The sequence below is a fragment of the Bubalus kerabau genome, chromosome 8, assembly GCF_029407905.1.
Source record: "Bubalus kerabau isolate K-KA32 ecotype Philippines breed swamp buffalo chromosome 8, PCC_UOA_SB_1v2, whole genome shotgun sequence".
Lineage (NCBI taxonomy): Eukaryota > Metazoa > Chordata > Mammalia > Artiodactyla > Bovidae > Bubalus > Bubalus kerabau.
In genome coordinates, this window is record NC_073631.1 from 10,934,531 (window position 1) to 10,959,279 (window position 24,749).

General features: G+C 41.6%; 1 protein-coding gene and 1 non-coding gene across 5 annotated transcripts in view; one reads left to right on the forward strand and one right to left on the reverse strand.

Annotated features, from left to right (window-relative positions):
- Window positions 1-24,749, forward strand: part of CDK14 (cyclin dependent kinase 14) — a 666,835-nt gene that overhangs the window by 61,585 nt on the left and 580,501 nt on the right. The gene's annotated exons all lie outside the window — the stretch shown is intronic.
- On the reverse strand, window positions 15,661-15,718 carry LOC129659729 (U7 small nuclear RNA). Its single transcript, XR_008718204.1, has one exon. It is a non-coding gene; the product is annotated as a U7 small nuclear RNA (small nuclear RNA).

The following is a 24,749-nucleotide window of genomic DNA, read 5'->3' on the forward strand; positions in this document are numbered from 1 at the left end:
TTAGGACAGGTCTTACCACTCTTTAATCATTTGGTGACTGGTTTAAAGGAATGCGAACCCATGTGTGCTACGAACTTCACTAAGCATTCTTCACTTCTGAGCCTGATTTGTGTTCCTACAGCTGCTGTTGCTGGGATTGATCCTTCTGGAAGGTCTGTGGGGTTGTAAATGTATTGATGGTGTGTGTAAGAGGTTGCTGGTCTCCTGCAGCAGGGCGGGCCATGCCTCCAGCTGCTCCAGGCGGGGTCTCGAGGACCTCCAGCAGCTGCCCTAGGAGTCTGCAAAGCCCTCTCCTGCGTTACACCAGGATTAAATCTGCTATTTGCTAGAGCTGTGTCTGGCAAGAGGCTTAGAACACTTCCAGGAAAGAAAAACAAAATTGTGTTTCAACAAAGGAGAAGGAAATGTTGGCACTGATCTCTATGAGGTCACTTGAACTGGGACAAAAAGTTTGTGTTCTCTTTATTTTAACCAGTTTTCTAGGTACTACAGGGAATACTTTCAGCTTGTGATTCTAATTTAGAGAACTTAGAAAAGTGAAAAATAACTTTGGGGTGATTGGAACCAGGATAATACATTTTGCTTGTAGAGGTTATAATGAATTTATATTTATTCATCAACTAATTCAGTGGTAAAGAATCCGCCTGCCAAAGCAGGAGACGCAGCTTCCATCCCTGGGTCAGGAAGATCCCCTGGAGAAGGAAATGGCAACACACTCCAGTGTTCTTGCCTGGGAAATCTCATGGACAGAGGAGCCTGGCGGGCTAGTCTTTGTTGGGGTCACAAAGAGTCGGACAGGACTAACGCAACTGAGTGAGCACACACACACCCCCCTCCGCACGCCCGCACACACGCACACCAACCAAGCAGATCACTGCCCAGATTTCTTTCCTTTTTCCTTCCTTCTTTCCTTCCTTTCTTTCCCCTCCACGTGTTCGGCAGTTAGGAGTGTGGGTGTTAAGCAAGTCTGATTGATTTAAACAACAAACAAGTTTAGAAGTTCTGGTATCATTTATCACAAGCTCTTTTTAAAAAAATTAATTAATTAGTTTACTTTTGGCTGTCCCGGGTCTTTGTCGCGGTGTGTGGGCTTTCTCCAATTGCGTAGAGTGGGGGCTCCTCTTCGTTTTGGTGGCCTCTCTTGTCGCGGGGCACAGACGCTTGGCGGCAGGCTTCAGTAGTTGCGGCCCATGGGCTTAGTTGCTCTGCAGCATGCGGGATCTTCTCGGACCAGGGATCGAGCTGGTATCCCTTGTGCTGCAAGGCAGACTCTTAACCACTGAGCCACCAGGGTAAGCCCTGTCACAAACTCTTCCTTTTACAGGTGTCAGAGCTGAGTCCCAAAGTGGCAGAACTGACGGGTGGTGACAGAGTCTGAGCTAGCGCCCAGACCGCACTGTGCCAGGGAGACCCACGTCCTGCTCAGTTCTCCCTGACTCTGGGGCCCTGGAGAAGCCAGAGACCTGTGAGGGTTATTCAGAGAGCCTCTCTGTGTAATTGAGGTGATGCTCATTTGAACACTTTATTGGAATGGTGTGGAATATGGTTATAAAGGCCATGTCACTTACTGGAAGAGTGACCTTGGACAGTTCGTTTACCTCTGTGAGCTTCAGTTTCCTTTCCTACTAGTAGAGATGCAAGGATGTTGTGTGTGAATACTTGTAATTCCGACAGTGTTTGGCATAGAGTAGGTGCTATACGACCATGAGCTGATAGGATTATGTGTTGAAAGTTTCCTTTTAATTTTTTAAAACTCGCATGTGAGCGAAAGTATCTGCAGAAAAGCTTACACAGTCATCTTGAGACTTTGTTTGTAATATGAGGTTGAGGAGGGGAGAAACTTTGGCATCAGGTAACCATAAATTTCAGTCTGGGCTTCTTGACTTGCTAGCCATGCAAATGGATTCATCTCATGCCACTGGCTTGGTTTGCTTCTGTACTAAGGGGCTATATGCTCATGAGGTTATGATGGTTAGAGGAAATGCATGTGCAACTAGCCTTAGCACACAGGTGGCACGTGCTTTTTGTTCCCTTTGCACTGAGTGCAATGTCTACACACACACAGACATGCACACACACACACACACACACACGCACACATGCACACATGCACACACGCACACTCTTAGGTGGAGTTCTGTTTCTTCTGTGAGTCCCCCTTCCCCCAACATTCTCCAACATTCATAGATCTCTCTTTGTATAAACTATGACACACCTGCCCGACTTTCTTTCACTTCATGTGTATTATCTTGAATTATTTAACATCATTTGTCATGTATCTGCTTTCTCTCTCTGAGAAAGAGCTTTAAGAAAAGAGAAAGTAGAGCTTCCCTGGTGGCTCAGTGATAAAGAACCTGCCTGCCAGTGCAAGAGACACAGGTTCAATACCTGGTCCAGGAAGATCCCACATGCCGAGGAGCAACTAAGCCACTGTTGAGCCTTTGCTGGAGAGCCCTCGTGCTGCAGCTGCTGAAGCCCAGGTGCTTTAGAGCTTGTGCTCTGCAACAGGAGACGCCACCGCAGTGAGAAGCCTGTGCACCTCAAATAGAGAGGAGCCCCTGCTCTCCATAACTGGGGAAAGGCCTGCACAGCAAGGAAGATCCAGCGCAGCCAGTAAATAAATACAGTCAAGAAAAAGAAAAGAGAAAAACGTATAAATGCATATATATGGAATCTAGAAAAAAGGTACGATGAGCCTATTTGAGGGGCAGGAATAGAGTTGCAGATATAGGTAATGCACTTCTAGACAAAGAAGGGGAAGGAGAGGTGGGGACACATTGAGAGAGTAGCACTGACGTGCATACGTTATCATGTGCAAAACCGATAGCTAGTGAGAAGCTGGTGTGTAACACGGAGCCAGCCTCGTGCCCTGTGATGACCTAGAGGCGTGGGACGGGGTGGGGAGACTCAAGAGGGAGCAGTCCTCGTGACTGATTCACATTGTTGTGCAGTAGAAACCAACACAACATTGTAAAGGAATTCTCTTCCAATTAAAAAAAAAAAGATTTGTACTTATTTTGGATTACCCTCACCTTGGTACCGAGTGTGTGAAAGGTGCTCAGGAAGGAAATGTTGGTGTTGATGGAACAGTCCATCCAAGTGACTAAGGAGTGGCTCTTCTCCTGACAGCATGTTGGGGGCCTGCCCTCTTCAGCCACTCTTTTTAATCTCAGTATCTCTGTGTTAGATGAGGACCTTCTGCTTCTCATCTCCAGAAGCCATTGTTCCTTTGTTTCTGTTGTTCTAATGTTAAAAAAAAAAACACTAGAGATATTCCCAGACATTGACTTGTTATGAGCAAAGTTTCTGCATAAGATTTTTGGCCATTGTCTTCTATTCAGAATGTCTCTCTAAAAATTTATTGCAAGCTTTAGTCACCTTTAATAAAACAAAAATGAATTTCCATTGCTTTCCTGGTTCTGGAGATCTTTGGTAATGCACGCATTTTATAGTACCTTTTCTCTGCAGAATAGAAATTGCTTTCTAAAAAAGTATTGAGTTTTTACAGTTATAGAGTCTGAAACCAGTGGAGAAAGTATTTACATTCTCAATCTGGAGCGCTTTTAAATATAGTATTTTCTAATACTTTTTATTGTAACACATTTTTGCTTTTTACTTCCCACATTTTGCTTGAAAACTTTCTAAATGCATCTTCCCTGAGTGTTGCTTAAAATTATATTGTTGTTAATAGTATTTAAGGATCATTCATTCATCCAATATGTATTATGCATTCTATGGCAGGTGCTATTTTAGATTCTAGGAATATAATAGTTAATGACGCAAAGTTGTTTTAGACTTTGAGGAATTTACAATGTAGTGGAAAGTAGGGAAAAAAAAATAGCCTTCAAATGAAGTAATGGGTAAGGAAGAATTAAAGTCAGCAGAAGTTGCTAAATTGTACTATTAATAGTACTGAAACTAATGAATATTTTTTAAAAACGTTCAAGATGTGATGAACTATGAAAATAGGTCAAGACAAATATATCCCCCTCCCACTACCGCCAGGATTGTTTATACTTGTACAAGGACTTTTATAAATTACCTCTAAACTTTATGTGGCATGGAAGCTGAAGGATCTTAGACATTATCCTGTGGCCAGCTGACATCCACAACAAATTTAACTCCTTGGAGCAGAGTGTTTGAACTTCAATGTGAAGCAGATAATGGAAAGGAAAAAGCAACTTTCTCTGAAATACAAGCCCGGGAAATTCCATGGACCGAGGAGCCTGGCGGGCTACAGTCCATGGTGTTGCCAAGGGCTGGACTCCTTAGCGACCAAGTCACCACCATAAAACACAAGACAACCGGGAGAGACCAGGTGACTTTTCCGTTTCCATCAGAAAATGGGTAACCCCACATTGAGGTGAGATTTCTGGTGCCTTTACTCTGTGCTGGATTTATCTGATAGGTATAATGCTGAACAGCCAGTCACTCTCTTGGCTAAAGCGTCACAGCCACTCTCCTGGCTAAAGCGTGAGCAAGTAATTTCTCCTCGTTCCCTTTGTTTCTTCATAGCTTGATGATATTTTGAAAGCTATGTACACATCCAGTGTAAAAAGTTTTCTTTCACTTTTTTGAAAGAGGTATGAAGGAGTGACTATTAAGACTGAGTTAACTAAAGGAAAAGTCAACAGAGCTTCATACCTTTGATAAGGTTTATTGATCAGAAATGATTTATGGCCTTTATGTGCTATTAGACATTATCTACAGGGTTCAGATGGATAGCCCACCGCGAGATCACAGAAATATTGAGTCTGCTCTGGGTTGAGATAAATTGTAAAGATCTGAAGATTAAAGCTAGTTGAAGGGGGACTTCCCTGGTGGTCCAGTGGCTAAGATTCCTTACTCCCACTGCAGGGACCTGGGTTTGATCCCTGGTCAAGGAACTAGATTCCACATTCCACAGCTGAGATCTCACAGCTGAGATCTCACGTGCAGCCAAATAAATAAAAAGAAATATTTTAAAAAATAATGAATAAAATAAAGCTAGTTGAAGGAATTCTACTCTGGGTGGAGGTGTTTGGGATTCTGCTAAATCTCAGTTGATCAGCTCAGCCTTACCTTGGAATCCTAAAATTTTTTACTTGTGGAAAAAGAATCTGAAGTCATGTTTTACTTAGACAACGTCAAGATTCAACTGCAGTAATTACTTGCTGCATTTTGTGTAATTATATCCCCCAGATGCCTGGAAACTCTATTTGCTTGTTCCGTTTAATTGGTGGGTATTGTTTTTATTGTTAATGATCCTGTGTTATGTATTTAATTTGATAAGCTGCTTAAATTTTTTTGGATGAAATTTAAGTCAGTATGAAAAGTGAAGTGAAAGTGTTAGTTGCTCAGTTGTGTCCGACTCTTTGTGACGCTGTGGACTGTAGCCCTTAAGGCTCCCCTGTCCATGGCGTTCTCCAGGCAATATTGGAGTGGGTAGCCATTCCCTTCTCCAGGTCAGTTTAAACCTATTTAATAAAAATACAACCAGGCAGCACAGCCCACACTTGATGAATGTGAATGTGCAAAGTGCAGGGTGGTTGGGGTGCTTTTTGTATTTGGAAGGCTCATTTAAGGGGTGCTGTTATTTTTTTATCTCTGGCTGATTATATCCCTGCAAAAATTCAAGCTCAGTATTGCCAGCTCTATAAAAATATCAAGGAACTCAAGAAATCCAGACTTTATGTTAAATCACTAGATGGTTAAATGCTCTTAACTAATTATTATCATTTATTTATTTTAAGAGCTCAATGGATGGTAGACAAACCAGTGAAAAAGCAAATCCCCAGCCACACAGTAAGGGGACCGTCTTTAACCTCAGCTGCAGTCAGGATCAATAATTGAAAGTACAACACGGGAAACGACTGGCGAGGATAGCTTTTAAGTAATGAAGGGAAATTCTTTCAAGTGGCAGCATATCCTGGAAGCTTTCTCTTCTTTCTAGAAATCCAAGCATCAGAGAGAAAGAATGAGAGACAGCGAGAGAATTTTAGAGAGGTATGTTCCATGCGTGCAGTACAGGGGAATAACACATTTAAAATTTTTTGCATTTGCAGCCAGTGGTAGGATGAGTTGGAAAGAAGACCTAAGTGGATTGAGCCTATGCTGAAGTTTGAGTAATTGTCAATGTGGACTGGGGAATTGCTTCATTTGGCAAATCACCTCTTTTGTTTTTGTTTTAAATTTTATTTATTTATGTTTGGCTGTGCTAGGTCTTGGTTGCTCTGCAGGCTTTCTCTAGTTGCAGAGACTGGGGGCTGTTCTTTGTTGCGATGTGTGGACTTCCCGTTGCTGTGGCTTTTCTTGTTGCGGAGCACGGGCCCTAGGTTGCGTGTGCTTCAGTAGTCGCGGCACATGGGCTCAGTAATTGTGGCTCTCGGGCTCTAGAGCACGGGCTCAGTAGTTGTGATGCATGGGCTTAGTTGCTCCACGGAGTGTGGGATTTTCCTGGACCGAGATCGAGCCTGTGTCTCCTGCATAGGCAGGTAGATTCTTACCATTGAGCCTCAGGGGAAGCCTGCAAATCAGTTTTCATATAGATACATGACTTAACCAGAGCAAATCACCGCTTCAGGGTAAATGCATCTGTATCTGGGGACACCAAAAAGAATTGGAGGTTTGACCACATCCTTCCTATCTAGTCATTCAGCGACTTTCCACTGCTTACACGTTAACCATACCAGCCTAGCAGAGTCCTTCCTGACCTGGCCCCTGCCTGCCCCTTTGGCCTCATCTTCTGCCAGCCCCCTTCCCTCATGTATTCCTGCTTCCCAGAATAGGGTACTAATCTCAGTTCACAAATGCTTCTTGCTTTTGCATCCCTGCACTTGTTATTCCCTTTGTCTTGAATATAATGTTGCCTGATTAGCTTCTGTGGTTTCCAGACTCAGCTTAAGTATCTTTTCTTAAGCAAATACTTTCTTATCTCTAACCCAGCATTTCATAAACTCTGGTTCAAGTCAGAGCTTAAGAAAACAGAGAAAATTGTATTTACATCAAGCTGAAGAAGAACCCTGACTCTCTGCCAGGGTTGCAAGATAAGCTGAATAAATAAATGGAAGGCTTCCCCAGTGGCTCAGATGGTAAAGAATCTGCCTGCAATGTAGGAGACATGGATTCGATCCCTGGGTCAGGAATATCCCTTGGAGAATGGGATGGCAATCCACTTCAGTATTCTTGCCTGGAGAATTCCATGGACAGAGGAGCTTGGCAGGCCACAGTCCATGGGGTGGCACAGAGTCAGACACGACTGAGCCACTAACACACACATGAATCAGTGGGTTGACGTGAGCTTCCCAAATGAGGCATATAGTAGGTCCTTTTGAATGGCTCACCTTGTGCTTGCGAGCATAGCTACAAGTCACAATATTGTTTGAGTCAGTGTTTCTCAAACTTATTTGACAATGGAACACTGTTCTTTGAGAACATTTATTAAAGTCTTGAGGGAAGGCTGATTTGGCAACATAGTTTGGGGGCAATCTTGCCTTAAAATGTGGTTTTGCTTAATATGAGGAAATATTTTAGAAAAGAATGTCTCTGGAATGATGCAGAGACCAAATAGATTTTGTCCATTTCTTTGAATGGACTTCACAACTGCATTTCAGTATTTCAATATTTGCATCATTTTTAGTACAGACTCCTTATTAAAGCCATGGCTTCCCTGATAGTCACACAGTCCAACCACAAGAAATACAAATTTGTATCACAATCTCTTAATAATGTTTTATTTGAAAAATTTCAAACATACACGGAAGTAGAGAGGAGAGTATGTTGAACCCACATATGCTTATTACCAAGATTTAACAGTTATTAAAATTTTGCTTCATTTTTTCTTTATTGTCTATCCTCCTTTTTTGCTGAACTGTTTTAAGGCATATCCAAGACATCATATCATTTCATTCTTTTACTCTTTCAGTGTGTCTTCTCTAAAGTGGACATTGCTTATATTACTTGCAATAATATTGTTGCACTTATCAAAATTATGGTTATTTCTTGGGAATGTCTGTTACCCAGTTCATGTTCTAACTTTGAAAAATATTGAGATATAGTTCACGTAACATAAAAGTTAGTCTTTAAATAGAAAATTCAGTGGTTTGTAGGATATTAAAAAACATATGCAACCATCACTCCTATTTTCAGCATCTTTTTATCAGCACCCAAAGAAACCCACACTCGGCAATCACTCCCCATTTTCTCCTCCCTCCATTAATCTAATTCCTGTCTCTAGATTTTGCCTATTCTGGGCCGTATCAGGTCTTTTCTGACTGGCTTCTTTCTATTAGCTTAATGTTTTCAAAGTCCATTCATATTTTAGCATGAATTGGTACGTTATTCCTTTCTATGTCTGAGTTATGTCCCATGGTATGGATATGTTACATTTTGTTTACCTATTCACCAAATGTTGGTGGACATTTGGGATGTTTCCACGTTTTGTCTATTTGAAACACATCATTATGAACATTCATGCACATTTTTGTGTTGACATATGTTTACATTTCTTGTGTGTATATCCCTAAGAGTGGAATGGGTAGGTCATATGTTACTCTATATATAACTTTTTGAGGAATTGCCAAACTGTTTTCAAAGCAATGGCAACGTTTTCCATTCCCATCGTCAACTTTTGAGAATTCTGATTGCTCCACATCCTCACCTTTACCTGTTACTTATTGTCTGTCTGTGAGATTTAGCCATCTTAGTGGGTGTGACGTGGTATCTCATTGAGATTTTGATTTACGTAATCAATTTTAAATATAATTTATATAAATATAAATCTATATAAATTATATATTATAAATATCTAATATATGATTTATAAATTATAAATATATAATATATGCTGCTAAGTCACTTCAGTCGTGTCCAACTCTGTGCGACCCCATAGACAGCAGCCCACCAGGCTCCCTCGTCCCTGGGATTCTCCAGGCAAGAACACTGGAGTGGGTTGCCATTTCCTTCTCCAATGCATGAAAGTGAAAAGTGAAAATGAAGTCGCTCAGTCGTGTCTGACTCTTAGTGACCCCATGGACTGCAGCCTACCAGGCTCCCCTGTCCATGGGATTTTCCAGGCAAGAGTACTGGAGTGGGGTGCCATTGCCTTCTCTGATATAATATATAATAATTATATTTCCCTAATGACAAATATTAAGAATCTTTTCGTTTGTGTATTGTCCATTTATATTGCTTCTTTGGAGAAATACTTACCGAACCCTCCCCTAGCTTTTAGGTGGGTAATTTGTTTTTTTACTATAGAACTGCAAGAGTTCTTTGTATATTCTGAATACCAGGGCCTTGTCAGATGTATTATTTGCAGGTATGTAAATCTCATTCTTCAGGTTGTCTTTTCACTTTCTTGATGGTATCCTTTGAATAACAAAAAATTTCAAATTTTGATCAAGTCCAATTTACCTGTTTTTTGTTGCTTTTGGTTTTGGTGTTGTACCTAAGAAACCATTGTCTAATCCAAGATCATATAGATTTATGTCTATTTTTTGTGTGAGAGTTTTATAACTTTAGTATTTATTTTAGGCCTTTGATACATTTCAAGCTCATTTTTTTTTGTGTATGATATAAGGAAGGGGCCACACTCTTAAAATTCAAATTTTAGCTTTAGCCTTCAAGTTGACCTGGAAAGACAGTTGTTTTCCTTCTGCCTGCATGTCCTGGTGGACCCCACACCCCATCCCAACTCTTCCATCCTTAGCAAATCAGGACACAATTTATTAGAATTTCTTTGTGTATTAGGGAGCAGTGTAATCGGAGTATGAGAGGACAAAGTCTTCATTACAAATTTGATTACATTTAATTAAGCAAACAAGCACGTTATAATAGACATCTGGTGTTTTCGTCTTCCTCCTGTTTGGTTTGTTTGTTCTTGCCTTCCTTGCTTGGTCACTGTCATGTTCGCCTCTTTGCGACCCTGTGGACCGCAGCCCTCCAGGCTCCTCTGTTCATGGAATTCTCCGGGCAAGAACACTGGAGAGGGTTGCCATTCCATCCTCCAGGTCATCTTCCCAGCCCAGGGATCGAACCCAGGTCTTCCACATGGCAGGCAGATTCTTTACTGACTGAGCTACCAGGGAAGCCCTTTGCCTTCCTTGACTACTCCATTTTTCTGGAAATGGCACGTGGTTTGTGGAGTCGGCTTCCCACAGTCCCTGTCTGTAAGCTGACCTTACAGCACATACGCCTGTTCAAGGAGTGGGCAAATTGTGCTGACTTGGCCAATGAGAATTTAACATCTGGAGCCATGGTGATTGGTTCAGAGACGTACACAGAACCAAAAAGGATCAAGAGAGATGTATGTGGAAATAGTGGGAAAGTAAGCAGGTGTAGCCTGGAAGTCCTGCTGTCTTAACGTCAGAAAGGGGTACATTACATTCAGTTGCTTAGTCATGTCCGACTCTTTGCGACCCATGGACTGCAGCACGCCAGGCCTCCCTGTCCATCACCAACTCCCGTAGTCTAGTCAAACTCATGTCCATTGAGTCGGTGATGCTATCCAACCATCTCATCCTCTGTTGTCCCCTTCTCCTCCTGCCTTAAATCTTTCCCAGCATCAGAATCTTTTCCAATGAGTCAGTTCCTCGCATCAGGTGGCCAAAGTATTGGAGTTTCAGCTTCAGCATCCGTCCTTCCAGTGAATATTCAGGACTGATTTCCTTCAGGATTGAGTGCTTTGATGTCTTTGAAGTTCAAGGGACTCTCAAGAGTTTTCTCCAACACCACAGTTCAAAAGCCTATTATACAGAATGAAGTAAGCCAGAAAGAAAAACACCAATACAGTATACTAATGCATATATATGGAATTTAGAAAGATGGTAACAATAACCCTATGTACGAGACAGCAAAAGAGACACTGATGTATAGAACAATCTTATGGACTCTGTGAGAGAGGGAGAGGGTGGGAAGATTTGGGAGAATGGCATTGAAACATGTAAAATATCATGTATGAAACGAGTTGCCAGTCCAGGTTCGATGCACGATACTGGATGCTTGGGGCTGGTGCACTGGGACGACCCAGAGGGATGGAATGGGGAGGGAGGAGGGAGGAGGGTTCAGGATGGGGAACACATGTATACCTGTGGCGGATTCATTTTGATATTTGGCAAAACTAATACAATTATGTAAAGTTTAAAAATAAAATAAAATTAATTAAAATAAAATAAAATAAAATATACAATTCAAAAAAAAAAAAAAGCATTAATTCTTCAACACTCAGCTTTCTTTATAGTCCAACTCTCGAATTCCTACATGACTACTGGAAAAACCATAGCCTTGACTAGATGGACCTTTGTTGGCAAGGTAATGTCTTTCCTTTTTAACATGCTGTCTAGGTTGGTCATAGCTTTTCTTCCAAGGAGCAAGTATCTTTTAGTTTCTTAGCTGCAGTCGCCATCTGCAGTGGTTTTGGAGCCCCCCCAAAATAAAGTCTCTTACTGTTTTCATTGTTTCCTCATCTGTTTGCCATGAAGTGATGGGACTGGATTCCATGATCTTAGTTTTCTGAATGTTAAGCTTTAAGTCAGCTTTTTCACTCTCCTCTTTCAGTTTCATCAAGAGGCTCCCCAGTTCTTCACAGAAAGGGGTATCTGTCTGTTAATAAAACCAACATGTTGTATGGCAGAAACCAACACAACATTGTAAAGCAGTTATCCTCCAATAAAAAACCAAGCAATATGAGGAAAGGTGAGTTGAGAGATGGGTTCTTACTATCCACTCAACAGCAGGACCCAGCTTTGCCTGAGGTTTAAACTATTTCTGGACCTTCTGAATGCATGAGATACACAGATATTCCTTTTTAGATTCACAGCTGAAAGACTTGTGGTTCTGCCGCAGATAGAATGATGGAAGCTGAAGACACAGACTGTAGAAAATGCTTTGTGCCTTTTTGGACTTGACAACCTAGAAGGGAAACCAAGAGAGAGAAAGAAATAAATGTATGACAAATGCATGAGCAGACCCCTGAATAAAACAGGTGAACAGCACAACTACTGGGGAGGGAACTGGAAAAAGTCTTCAAAAAGATAATTACTGATTTGGGGTTGAGAAATGAACTGGCGTTCACTAACTTGTTTTGCAAACAACAGAACCCATTCTTCCACCACAGCTTACAGAAATCATTTCCATTATGTTGTGGAAGAAGGACACTTTGTTACACTCCGCCAGTAGTATGGCAGCGACTGTGAGATGGCCCACACCCTGGCACCTTTCTAATGGCCATGGAGAGAAGTTGGGGGCTGAAGTACCAGGTTGTTAGAAAATTCATAATTTGGGAAGTGGCATTAAGGTTTTGAGAGCCTTACTACATTTTACTTAGTGCATTAAAAAAAAACGCAAGCTTCCCTTTTGCTTACACGGTTTTGCTGCTGTGCACAGACTCTCCCTGGTGGCAGCACGTGGGGCTCCTCTGGCTGCAGCGTGGCTCTCATCGCGCGGCGTCTCCTGTTGCAGAGCACAGGTCTAGGCGCACGGTTTCAGAGGTTGTGGCGCACGGGCTTAGGTGCTCCACAGCGTGTGGAATCTTCCTGGCACAGGGACTGAACCTGTTTCTCCTGCATTGGCAGGTGGATTCTTATCCACTGTACTACCAAGGAAGTCCTATTTAGTGTAGTTTTGAGATAAAGGCCCTGTATAGTATTGTGCTTTGTGTTGTTTTAACCCTATAGACTTAGGATCATTCAGTCCAACTCTTTCATTTCACTGAGAAAAGAAATTATAGCCCCTCTAGAGTGTACCCCGGAGAAGGCAGAGGCACCCCACTCCAGTACTCTTGCCTGGAAAACCCCACGGGCGGAGGAGCCTGGTAGGCTGCAGTCCATGGGGTCGCTAAGAGTCGGACATGACTGAGCGACTTCACTTTCACTTTGCACTTTCCTGCATTGGAGAAGGAAATGGCAACCCACTCCAGTGTTCTTGCCTGCAGAATCCCAGGGACAGGGGCGCCTTGTGGGCTGCTGTCTATGGGGTCGCACAGAGTTGGACACGACTGAAGCGACTTAGCAGCAACAGCAGCAGCAGCAGAGTGCACCCAAAGTCACACAGCAGGGAAGTAACCATAATCTTGGTTTCTTTATTCTTAGTTTAGTCTTTCTTCTATTTCATATCTTTTATTGAGGCTTCTGCTGAAGGAAAAAAAAAATCACTTTCTTAAGGACAAAAGCTGGTGAGACTAGCAGTAAAATTCTTGAGGAGAAAGTAAAGAATAGGGCAGGATTTTATGGGGATGAGCCTTTTGTTTAGCAGATTGCCAGCTGGGTGTTTTCTTCATTCTGAGATTGGTATCCGGACTCCACTGGAATGGCTGGATAGCTGCCACTTTTCATCCAGATGGTGCTCCCCCTGTCTGTTAAATCAGGCGGGAAACTGTGGTCCTTACGCAGATTCTTTTCACACCTATTTCCAGCACACAGGATTCCCAGCATACTAAAACTGACATCAGGCAATTATTAGAAGTCTCATATTCCTTTTTTCTCTCGGGAGATGATTTTTTTTTTTATCTTCTTTACTGAACCATCTTCTCCCCTCTGCAACTTGCATAATAAGAAGGTTATACAGACCCACTACAGCTTCAAAAAAGATGATCAGAGATTAGCATAAAACTATTAAGATGTAAGCAGACAAAATAAAGAAAAGTTAGAATTTTTTTTCTTCAGAAAAGTTGATGCTAATGTTTGCTCCTTTCTGCTGGGCTCTCAGGGGTTTCCCAGGTGGCACAGTGGTAAAGAAGCCACCTACCAATGCAGAAGACCCGGGTTCAATTCCTGGGTTGGGAAGATCTCCTGGAGGAGGAAATGGCAACCCACTCCAGTATTCTTGCCTGGAGAATCCCATGGACAGAGGAGCCTGGCAGGCTACAGTCCATGGGGTCACAAAGAGTCAGACATGACTGATTATGCACACAATTGACTCTCAGAACCTTTGTATAGAATAGGGTCCGAAGAGGAAATCTGTGTGATAATTAAGATGACATGTCTTGATGTTTCGTGTAGATAGCAAGCCCGTATTTTCTTATTTTGTGTGTGTCTGGGGTGGCTGAATAGAGGGCCTCTGGTGGAGTCTGGGGAGACAGGGTGATGATGCCCTTCTCTCTCTCTCCTGTAGCAGACTTTGGTGTTTAGCACCACTGGCTGTTCTTTCATGTCTTTCCTGAGGCTCAGTGGAAGTGTTTCTAATGAGTTTCCCACTATTGCAGTTATGAAACTTGCCTAACACATGGAAAGTTCCTTTGGCACATTTCCTAGTAGTATGTCAAAAGAAAAGTGAAATTCACATGACATGCACTCACTACAAGTTTGCTGTCTAAAACTGAGGATGACCCAGAAAGACAAATGTGTTTAAGCTAGCTGCAAATTATTCTGTTCACTTTGGTGTCCAGGAACCATTTGCTAGAGCTTGGGAAATTGAATAGCTTGTCAGTTATACTCACCGTTGGATGTAGTTTGTCTTGGTGGATAAGTGAAATGGAGGGAAAATACAACTTTTGGAATTGCTTGGACCTAGTGTAGAAGGGAAACTGGAAGAGATGAAGTCTGAGTGAAGCTGGGAGAGAAGAGTATAGGCATATAGAATATAGGAATGTAGAAAATTCGTGTGTGTGTGTGTGTGTGTGTGTGTATATATATATATATATATATTTTAGTAATAGCTGTATTGAGATATAATTCACATACCATACAACTTCACCCATTTAAAGTTTTTCAGTGGTTTTTAGTATATTCACAGAATTGTGCAAACAATACCATTTTCAATCTTAGAACATTGCATCACCTCAAAAAAAAGCCTCATGGGATGAATTGAGAGAGTAATGTTGAAACATACATTACCATGTGTAAAACAGATAACGAGGGGGGGGGGTTGCTGTCTATAACACAGGAAGGCTCAAGAGGGAAGGGATATTTGTAAACTTAGGACTGATTCACATTGTTTGTTGAATGGCAGAAACCAGCACAATGTTGCAGAGCAATTATCCTCCAATTAAAAATTAAAAAAAAAAAAGAAACCTTGTATGTTTTGCCTATTGCAGCCCCCCAGCCCTAAGCAGTCACTGTTTTCCTTTCTCTGTGTTTGGGTTTCCCTACTCTGGACACATTTGTATTAACGGGATTATAACGTGAGTCTGAGTGAACTCCAGGAGTTGGTGATGGACAGGGAGGCCTGGCGTGCTGCGATTCATGAGGTTGCAAAGAGTTGGACACGACTGAGCGACTGATCTGATCTGATCTGATCGTAACATTGCAATACGTGGCCTTTTGTTTCTGGCTTCTTTCATTTAGAATAAAGTCTACAGGGTCCTTCTGTGCTATAGCAGACCTCAGTGTCATATTCATTTTTATGACTGAGGAGTATTTCATGGTGTGGATATATCATATTTTATCCATTCATCAGTTGATCCACATTTGTATTTTGTTTACCTTTTGGCTATTAGGGATAATGTTGCTATAAGGATTTGTTTATACATTTTATTTTTACACAGATGTGATACACAGGTAAGTGGGAAATTATTCTATTAATAACAAAGATGTCAGAAATATTTTAGCTTACTGTAGTTTCAATACTAATTGATGTTTTATAATGTAAAACCTGTGTATTTATTTCTAAGGAGTAGGTAAAAAATTCAGAAGTCTGATTTTAGTTTAGTTGTGGAGCTGAAACTTTTTTTTTTTTTTTTTTTTTTGGGGCTTTCCGGTGCGAACCGGAAAGCCTGCTAGACAAATTCTAACTGGTTCCATTTTAAGAAATTATTAAACTGTTCCCCCAGACACATCACTATCCAAGATATTGGTTCTCACACTCTTATCATTTCACTCTGAATAAGGGGTAGGAAATAGATGGGGAAACAGTGGAAACAGCGTCAGACTTTATTTTTTGGGGCTCCAAAATCACTGCAGATGGTGACTGAAGCCATGAAATTAAAAGACGCTTACTCCTTGGAAGGAAAGTTATGACCAACCTAGATAGCATATTCAAAAGCAGAGACATTACTTTGCCAACAAAGGTCCATCTAGTCAAGGCTATGGTTTTTCCTGTGGTCATGTATGGATGTGAGAGTTGGACTGTGAAGAAGGCTGAGCACCAAAGAATTGATGCTTTTGAACTGTGGTGTTGGAGAAGACTCTTGAGAGTCCCTTGGACTGTGAGGAAATCCAACCAGTCCATTCTAAAGGAGATCAGCCCTGGGATTTCTATGGAAGGAATGATGCTCAAGCTGAGACTCCAATACTTTGGCCACCTCATGCAGGGAGTTGACTCATTGGAAAAGACTCTGATGGTGGGAGGGATTGGGAGCAGGAGGAGAAGGGGACGACAGAGAATGAGATGGCTGGATGGCATCACTGACTGGATGGACGTGAGTCTGAGTGAACTCCGGGAGTTGGTGATGGATAGGGAAGCCTGGCGTGCTGCGATTCACGGGGTTGCAAAGAGTCGGACATGACTGAGCGACTGAACTGAACTGAAAGGGGTAGGACCTTCTGCCATCAGGCGCTGGGGCTGGCTCCATGCTACTGATGCTCCTGTAGCAAGGAGATGCCATTAGTAGGAGAAATTAGCACATGGATAGATTTCAGTATGTTGGATGGCATTGTGGGGAGCTGTTACTGGAGAAGGAAGAGGAATGATGTCTTCACACCTGGAAGGGTCAGTGAAGACTGCATTTCACAAATGTGGTCACATTCAAATTTGAGTTTTCCAAAAATGAATTAGAACCTTTTTTTTTTTTGCCACAATATAAAATAATTTAAATTTTTGCTTGCTACTTTCTTGTTACCATCATAATCACTATTATTTAACACTCAGTGTGTTTTCTTTTTTTATTAGGGAAACAAAATAAAATGAATCATGTTCACATAACAAACTACCAAACCTTGTCAGTTGTACAAAATTAAAATTTCTTTTTCTGTGGACTTACATTATTTCTACTTTCTTTTGAGCTATTTTATATTTATATTAACATTTTGACAAGCTTTTTTGTTTTTTTTTTATCCATTTATTGAACAGAAAACTTGGATATTAATGAAGTAGAATAGGGGTAACTTTATATGGAAAGATGAAGTTCTTAGCATTGACATCATGTATTTTACTAGAGTTTAAAATTAATACAAATTTTTTCTTATGTTTTTTTCAGCATATGTTTGGTACACAAATAGTATTTTGAAGTCTAGGTTAGTTTTTAAAGAATAATTAATTATTGTCTTACTTACAAGTGTTGTGAAAATTGCTTATTTTGTTATATCAAAAACTATGGAATTTGAAAGAAACTCTTAAAATTGTTTAGTCCATTGCCCAGAGACAAAATAGATGGTGCTTATTAACAAGATTTTCCCTAGAAGTCTTCTAATTTCAGTATGACAATGATTCCAATATGTATCATTGCACTGAGAATAATCTGTATGTGAATAACCACAAGTTCATCTTTTATAAATCACAAAGCTATAAATATTAGGCCTTATTTGTTTGTAACACATCCTTACTTTGCTTTCATGGTTACTTCTGATTGCACTGGTAAAATGATGAAATACTGTAATTGATATATTTTTAACTATTCTGGCATCCACTAAATTTATATCAAAGTTAAAACTTATTGTTATGTGGATATTAAGACTCTAATAAACTGAATTAACTTGTTTATCACTTGTTTAAGCAGCCTCCACATACATGCTGTTTATTGCTTTTATAGAATGTTCAATCATGCTGATTGCATTGAAATGAGTGCTTTGTTATGAAAACACTTTTTTGGACATTTAGGCATTTAAATGAAGTTGGCTGTTTTGACCCCTACTTCCGTGGTGAGATAGCCTATTGTTCATAATGAAGGGGGATATGAAATTGCGAGGAAATTTTGAATTAGTCATATGAAAAGGCTGCTTCCAAAGATGGAACAGCATTTTTAAGAATGTGGTTATCTATAGCAAGAACATTAATACAGCCTCTGAAACAAAGCCATATATTAATTATTGGGCTATGGGCCCACCAGGTTACAGTCATGAGGGAGACCTCTGGCTGGTGGAGGTGGCTGGGGATCACTTGGTGGGATTGTCAGAGTTTGGATTGGTGGTTTCAGCCTGAACAAATCATATCCATCTAGAGAGAGCCTTGGAGAAGGAAATGGCTGCCCACTCCAGTAATCTTGCCTGGGAAATCCCATGGACAGAGGAGCCTGGGGGGATGTAGTCCATGTGGTCTGAAGAATTGGATATGACATAATGACTAAATCACCACCACCAGAGACAGCATAGTCGTAGCTAGAGAAGAATGACCAATTAGTAAAGGTGGGACCACAGATTCCTCTAGAATTCCTACAGATTCAGACGTGTCCAAGGTGAGAAGAGAAATGAACTGTTGAGTAACCTCAGCAGCTTAGTGGCTTCCATAATTATACTTGGAAATGGGGAGGTAGGACACATTTAAACTTTTAGATTTTTTTTAGATTTACATATTTAAGGGATGATTCTCTTCTCAGAGGGCTAGGAAAATATAAAATGCATAATTATGGTTTGTGTAAGGATATTTTTCCAAAACATTTTGTCTAGGCAGTTTTGGAAATGGTGGGTAGAAACCACAGTGACATGCTTGCCTCCCCGCCCTGGAAGCACCGACTCCTACCCTCCGCTCTGGCAGCTCCAGACTCCTGGGACAGGTGGAGCCCCCTCGCTGCACTCCCCAATCTGGCTGTGAAACCGAGCCAGGCATTTGTCTTTTCTTGCCTCTCCTTCCCTCCCTGGATGGGCCACACCACCCTGGTCAGAAGGTAGAATTCAGCCCTGTCCGTCTGGGATTTATTTTGATCTAGGGTGTTAAAGGGGCTTCCTTGGTGGCTCAGTGGTAGGAATTCTGCCTGCCAATGCAGGAGACATGGGTTCAATCCCTGGGTTGGGAAGATGCCCTGGAGAAGGAAATGGCAACCCATTCCAGTATTCTTGCTTGGGAAATCCCATGGACAGAGGAGCATGGTGGGCTGTAGTCCATGGGGTCGCAAGAGTTGGACATGACTAAACCACAATTATATAAAAGACTTAAATAGGCTCCTCTCCTCCACCCCCTCGCCAATAGTCAATTTTAGGAGCCCCATTTATTAAGTATAGTTCATTCTCATTGTGTGGTGTTTGGTTGTGGTGGGAGAAACATACTGACTTATCAACAACATGGAGCTCATTAATATTAAGATGGCTTGGGGTTGGGGATGACTTTGTGGATTAGAAAGCCTGGAATCCTGCCCATTCAACATTCCCTTTACATATATCAAGTTTCTATGTGTACATAGTGAGTTCAGTTCAGTTGCTCAGTCATATCGGAGTCTTTGTGACTCCATGGACTGCAGCATGCCAGGCCTCCCTGTCCATCACTAACTCCCGTAGTCTAGTCAAACTCATGTTGATTGAGTCAGTAATGCCATCCAACTATCTCATTCTCTGTTGTCCCGTTCTCCTCCTGCCTTCCATCTTTCCCAGCATCAGGCTCTTTCCCAATGAGTCAGCTCTTTGCATCAGGTGGCCAAAGTACTGGAGTTTCAGCTTCAACATCAGTCTTTCCAATGAACACCCAGGACTGATCTCCTTTAGGATGAACTGGTTGGATCTCCTTGCAGTCCATGGGACTCTCAAGAGTCTTCTCCAATACCACAGTTCAAAAGCATCAATTCTTCAGTGCTCAGCTATCTTTATAGTCCAACTCTCACATCCATACATGACCACTGGAAAAACTATAGCCTTGACTAGACGGACCTTTGTTGGCAAAGTAATGTCTCTGCTTTTTAATGTGCTGTCTAGGTTGGTCATAACTTTTCTCCCAAGGAGTAAGTGTCTTTTAATTTCATGGCTGCAGTCACCATCTGCAGTGATTTTGGAGCCCTGAAAAATAAAGTCTCTCACTGTTTCCACTGTTTCCCCATCTATTTGCCATGAAGTGATGGGACTGGATGCCATGATCTTCATTTTCTGAATGTTGAGTTTTAAGCCAACTTTTTCACTCTCCTCTTTCACTTTCGTCAAGAGGCTTTTAGTTCTTCTTCACTTTCTGCCATAAGGGTGGTGTCATCTGCATATCTGAGGTTATTGATATTTCTCCCAGCAATCTTGATTTCAGCTTGTGCTTCATCCAGCCCAGCGTTTCTCACAAGTTAAATAAGCAGGGTGACAATATACGGCCTTGACGTATTCCTTTTCCTATTTGGAACCAGTCTGTTGTTCCATGTCCAGTTCTAACTGTTGCTTCCTGACCTGCATATAGGTTTCTCAAGAGGCAGGTCAGGTGGTCTGGTATTCCCATCTCTTTCAGAATTTTCCACAGTTTATGGTGATCCACACAGTCAAAGGCTTTGGCATAGTCAATAAAGCAGAAATAGATGTTTTATAGTAGTTTTTTTTTTTTTTTTTAAACCTTGAGATACTGTTTTCCATTTATCTACCTGTCTGTTCTTGTGCCAAAAACATGCTGCTTATTGTAGGCGTATAAGACATTCTAATAACTGGTATGGCCAGGCTGGCCTTTAATTCATTCTGCTTTCAAACTTTTTGAACTATTTTCATTTGTTTGAATACTTAGTTTTTAAGATCTGAATATAGGCTTCCCCCACCAGGCCAAATGAGCGTTGATCTAGACTGTGTAGAGCTTTTGTTCTTGAAATACAAATTTGGCCATTGCTGACAAACTAACCATAGTTAATTTGGGGGTTTCATGAAGTTGATAGCAAGGGACATGCTCTGAAAAATAACCAGACAACTGTAACTCTATTAAAGGGTTTTTATGCTTTACCTTTTTAACAGCACCTTCTTGAATTACACTCAGAACTGATTCAGTGCACCAGTGAAATTTATCTTGTTTTCTATATGTGTAAAGTATGTATACAAATCAGCTGTTTTCTATGTCAGTTAATATCAGTCACCTCTTGATGAGCTTCTAATATGATTCAAAGATTGCAGCAAGGTGGAAAGAGAGAGAAAACCTTCCACAGGAACCATGGTCTTCTATTTATTGATTGCTTTACATCCGCTTGCTTTCCCCAACAATTTCAGGTTGCTGATAATGAATGTCCACTTTCAAAAAGACCTAAATCAGTGACTACAGGAAAGCAGAAGAAAACTGAAAAAGGAGGAGGTGGGTGGTGAGGCTAAATGTCAAGAACTTTGGGTAAGGCAAAGGTCCTGTGTGGTCACCCTAGCAAACTGTACAGCTTGGCTAGAAGGCAGACTGGTAGAACCATCTAAGCATGGTCTTTATGTAGATGTATTCATTTATTCACGAAATATCTATTGAGCACGTACTCTATGCCTGGTCGGAGAAGGCAATGGCAACCCACTCCACTACTCTTGCCTGGAGAATCCCATGGACGGAGGAGCCTGGTGGGCTGCAGTCCATGAGGTTGCGAAGAGTCGGACACGACTGAGCGACTTCACTTTCACTTTTCACTTTCATGCATTGGAGAAGGCAATGGCAACCCACTCCAGTGTTCTTGCCTGGAGAATCCCAGGGACAGTGGAACCTGGTGGGCTGCCATCTATAGGGTTGCACAGAGTCGGACACAACTGAAGTAACTTAGCAGCAGCAGCAGCTATGCCTGGCATGAGAAACAAAGTAGTCAGCAAATCAGACACAAATCTCTGCTCTCCTGGAGTTTCCATTTTAGTGTAGGAACTGTAATAATATACAATCTATGTTGTATATTGGATATTAGCAATTGCTAAGAAGAAAAAACTCAAACCTGGAAGGGAGGGGAGGTAAAAGATTGGGAAGGATACTTGATAAAGTGGTCGGGGAAGGTCTCCCTGAGAAGCTGTCTTTGGAAAAATGACCAGAAGGCTGTGAGGGTCTGGGGGGCATATTAGGGGAAGAGAGATGCTGGCTGTGGGAACAGCCAGTTTAAAGGATGGTGTCCTTATAGGAGGCTGGAGGGAGGGGGTGCTGGGCAGAGTGCTGGAAGGGTTGTGGTTAGCGCCTGCAACTCCAGGAGCAGACCTAGATGTTTTCAAGGCTCTTTGGGTAATAAAGGGCAGGACCTCGAATAAAAACAATCCCACTCCTGTGCATATGTCCAGGGAAACTCTAATTTGAAGACACATGCCCCCAGTGTTCATAGCAGCGCTATTTATAATGCCAAGACATAGAAGCAGACTGAATGTCTGTCCACAGACGAACAGATGAAGAAGACGTGGCACATGCATACAATGAAATGTTACTCAGCCATAAAAAGGTATGAAACGGTGCAACATACAGCAACACGGATGGTCATAGAAATTGTCATGCTGAATGAAGTAAATCAGACAGAGGTGAAATATCATATGTTATCCCTTATATGAGTAGTGAAGTTGCTCAGTCATGTACGACTCTCTGTGATCCCATTGACTGTAGCCTACCAGGCTCCTCCATCCATGGCATTTCCCAGGCAAGAATACTGGAGTGGGTTGCCAGTTCCTTCTCCAGGGGATCTTCCCAACCCAGGGATGGAACCCAGGTCGGCCACATTGCAGGCAGCGGCTTTACCTGCTCTGTGCCCCCAGGGAAGCCCAGAAAACCCCGGGGAAGCCCAGGGAATCCCTTATATGCAGAATCTAAAAAGAAATGATACAGATGAACTTATTTACAAAACAGAAACAGACAGACTTAGAGAATGAACTTATAGTTATGGGAGGAAAGACTGGGGGAAGGGATAGTTACGGAGTTTGCGATGGACGTGTACACCTGCTATATTTTAAATGGATAACCAACAAGGACCTACTGTATAGCAAGGGGAACTCCACACTGAAAGTCATTTGGCAGCTTGGATGGGAGGGGCGTTTGGGAGAGAATGGATACAAGTATATATATGGCTGAGTCCCTTTGCTGTTCACCAGAAACTATCGTAACGTTGTTAATTGGCTGTACTTCAATATAAAATAAAAAGTTGTTTTTTTTTTAAAAACAAGGAAATTAGCCTTGTCATACTTCGTAATTTTTATTCAGTTGTATATCAAGTTTTTCATGTGCTCAGAGTTTCCGATGCTTGGAAGAATGAAGAGACATACTGGTGTGTACAGGTACCAGTTTACAGTTTCTTTTCTCTTTACTTTGACATAGACCATTTTGAAGTTTTAGCAAACATTTTAGGATGTCCTTCTACATTTGGTACATCACTTTTTATTTTGGATGCAAATAAGAAAAGACCTCCTTGGATCCATTTGACATTATGAATACTTCGATGCCCACCAGAAGAGTATTGTGCTCTAAGCTGGTGAACTCTGTGCTTTGTAATCTCATTTAAGGAGTCAGAATTGCAGATAATGATCCCTGAAATATAATTTCCTGTCATTCACCTACCTGCCAATTTCCCTCTAAATTTATGGGTTCCTATAAAACTTACTGTGAAACTCAAGATGCTTGTAACAAGTCAATTTCAGACTAATTTTATACTTTTTTTTTAAGACAGAGATACCTTTGTTCGGGTCTTGTAGTCATTTTCACACTGTCTTACTGTGTTGTTGGCTTTTTGTTATCTGCTTATTTAGAGAAAATAGAGTGAGGTTTATAAAATCATGGTTTTAGTTCCAGAATCTAACCTGATAGTCATTTTACCGAGGTCTCCTCTGTATATTCACTAAGGAGGAAAATATCAAATCACTTGGCATTTTCGAGGCAATGAGAGAAGAATACATAATGTATTTCCTTGGAAGCTCTTCTTTCTTCATGTGAGTAGGAGGAGGAAAGTCCACCATCTGCACCCTCACACGTGTGTAATCAAGCCTGATTCCTCTGAAGTTGATGTTTGGTATTTACAGTGACTTGATTTTTCCGCCTTAATGACATTTGTGATTTTTATCACTTTGTTTATGGAAAGGGGAGATGGGGGGCGGGTGTTAATGCATGTCAGGTCTCTGTGGTTGATGATTAGCACCCCACTCCAGGGCATGTTGCTGACTTATGCTGTCAGGGGAATGGGTTAGGGAGATGCCCAGTGGTGCCAGCTGATGTGGCTGGCAGGCAGCTGGGCCATGGAGGCGCCTCTTTGGCGGAGTTAACAGTTGGGCCAGAAAAGGCTGCAAATCAACAATGAGTGTAAATATTAGTTTGAATGGTTAGGAGGAGCAGAGCTTCTGGTCTTCGGTTATTAGCTGATTATAGGAGTGCAGTGGTGGAAAGCTGCAGCCTTTGTTGGAGAACAGTATTACTGGAAGCAAATAAAATAGGGGCTTTCAGAGAAGGAAAGAAAATGTCCTCTATTTTTTGTTCAGAATATCCAGCGAAGCCGCGATGTTGGAGCATAGGCACTCAGTGGGCTCTGTGAGGCTGAGCAGGATAGCAGACGGGAGAGAGCGTAAGTGGTTTGCCTGGCTCCTTTGGCCAGTGCTTGGGCTGAGAGTGGAGTGTTGGTTGCTGAGACACCACACAGTCACACCAGTCGCTACATGAGTGGGGAAACTTGATGCACACCTTTAGGGGGGGAGGGGGAGGGAAGCCAAGGGAATAGCATACAGGACTACACACATGCATTATTTGTTTGTTTTATTATTTATTATTATTTGTATTATTTGTTTACATTTTCTCTCTCCTCCACTGGACTGTGGATGCCCTGAGAGAGGTGTTCATGCATCTTCATCTTATATCAGCATTGTTTACTGAAATGAACTGAAGAGTGGGGTGAATTTCCCCTTTTAATGTCATCTTTTATTTATTTATTTATTTTTTTCATCTTTTTTTTAAATTGGGGGATGATTGCTTTACACTGTTGTGTTGGATTCTGCTGTACAAATGGGAAGCAGCCATGCTGTGCTGTCCTCAGTCGCCCAGTTGTCTCC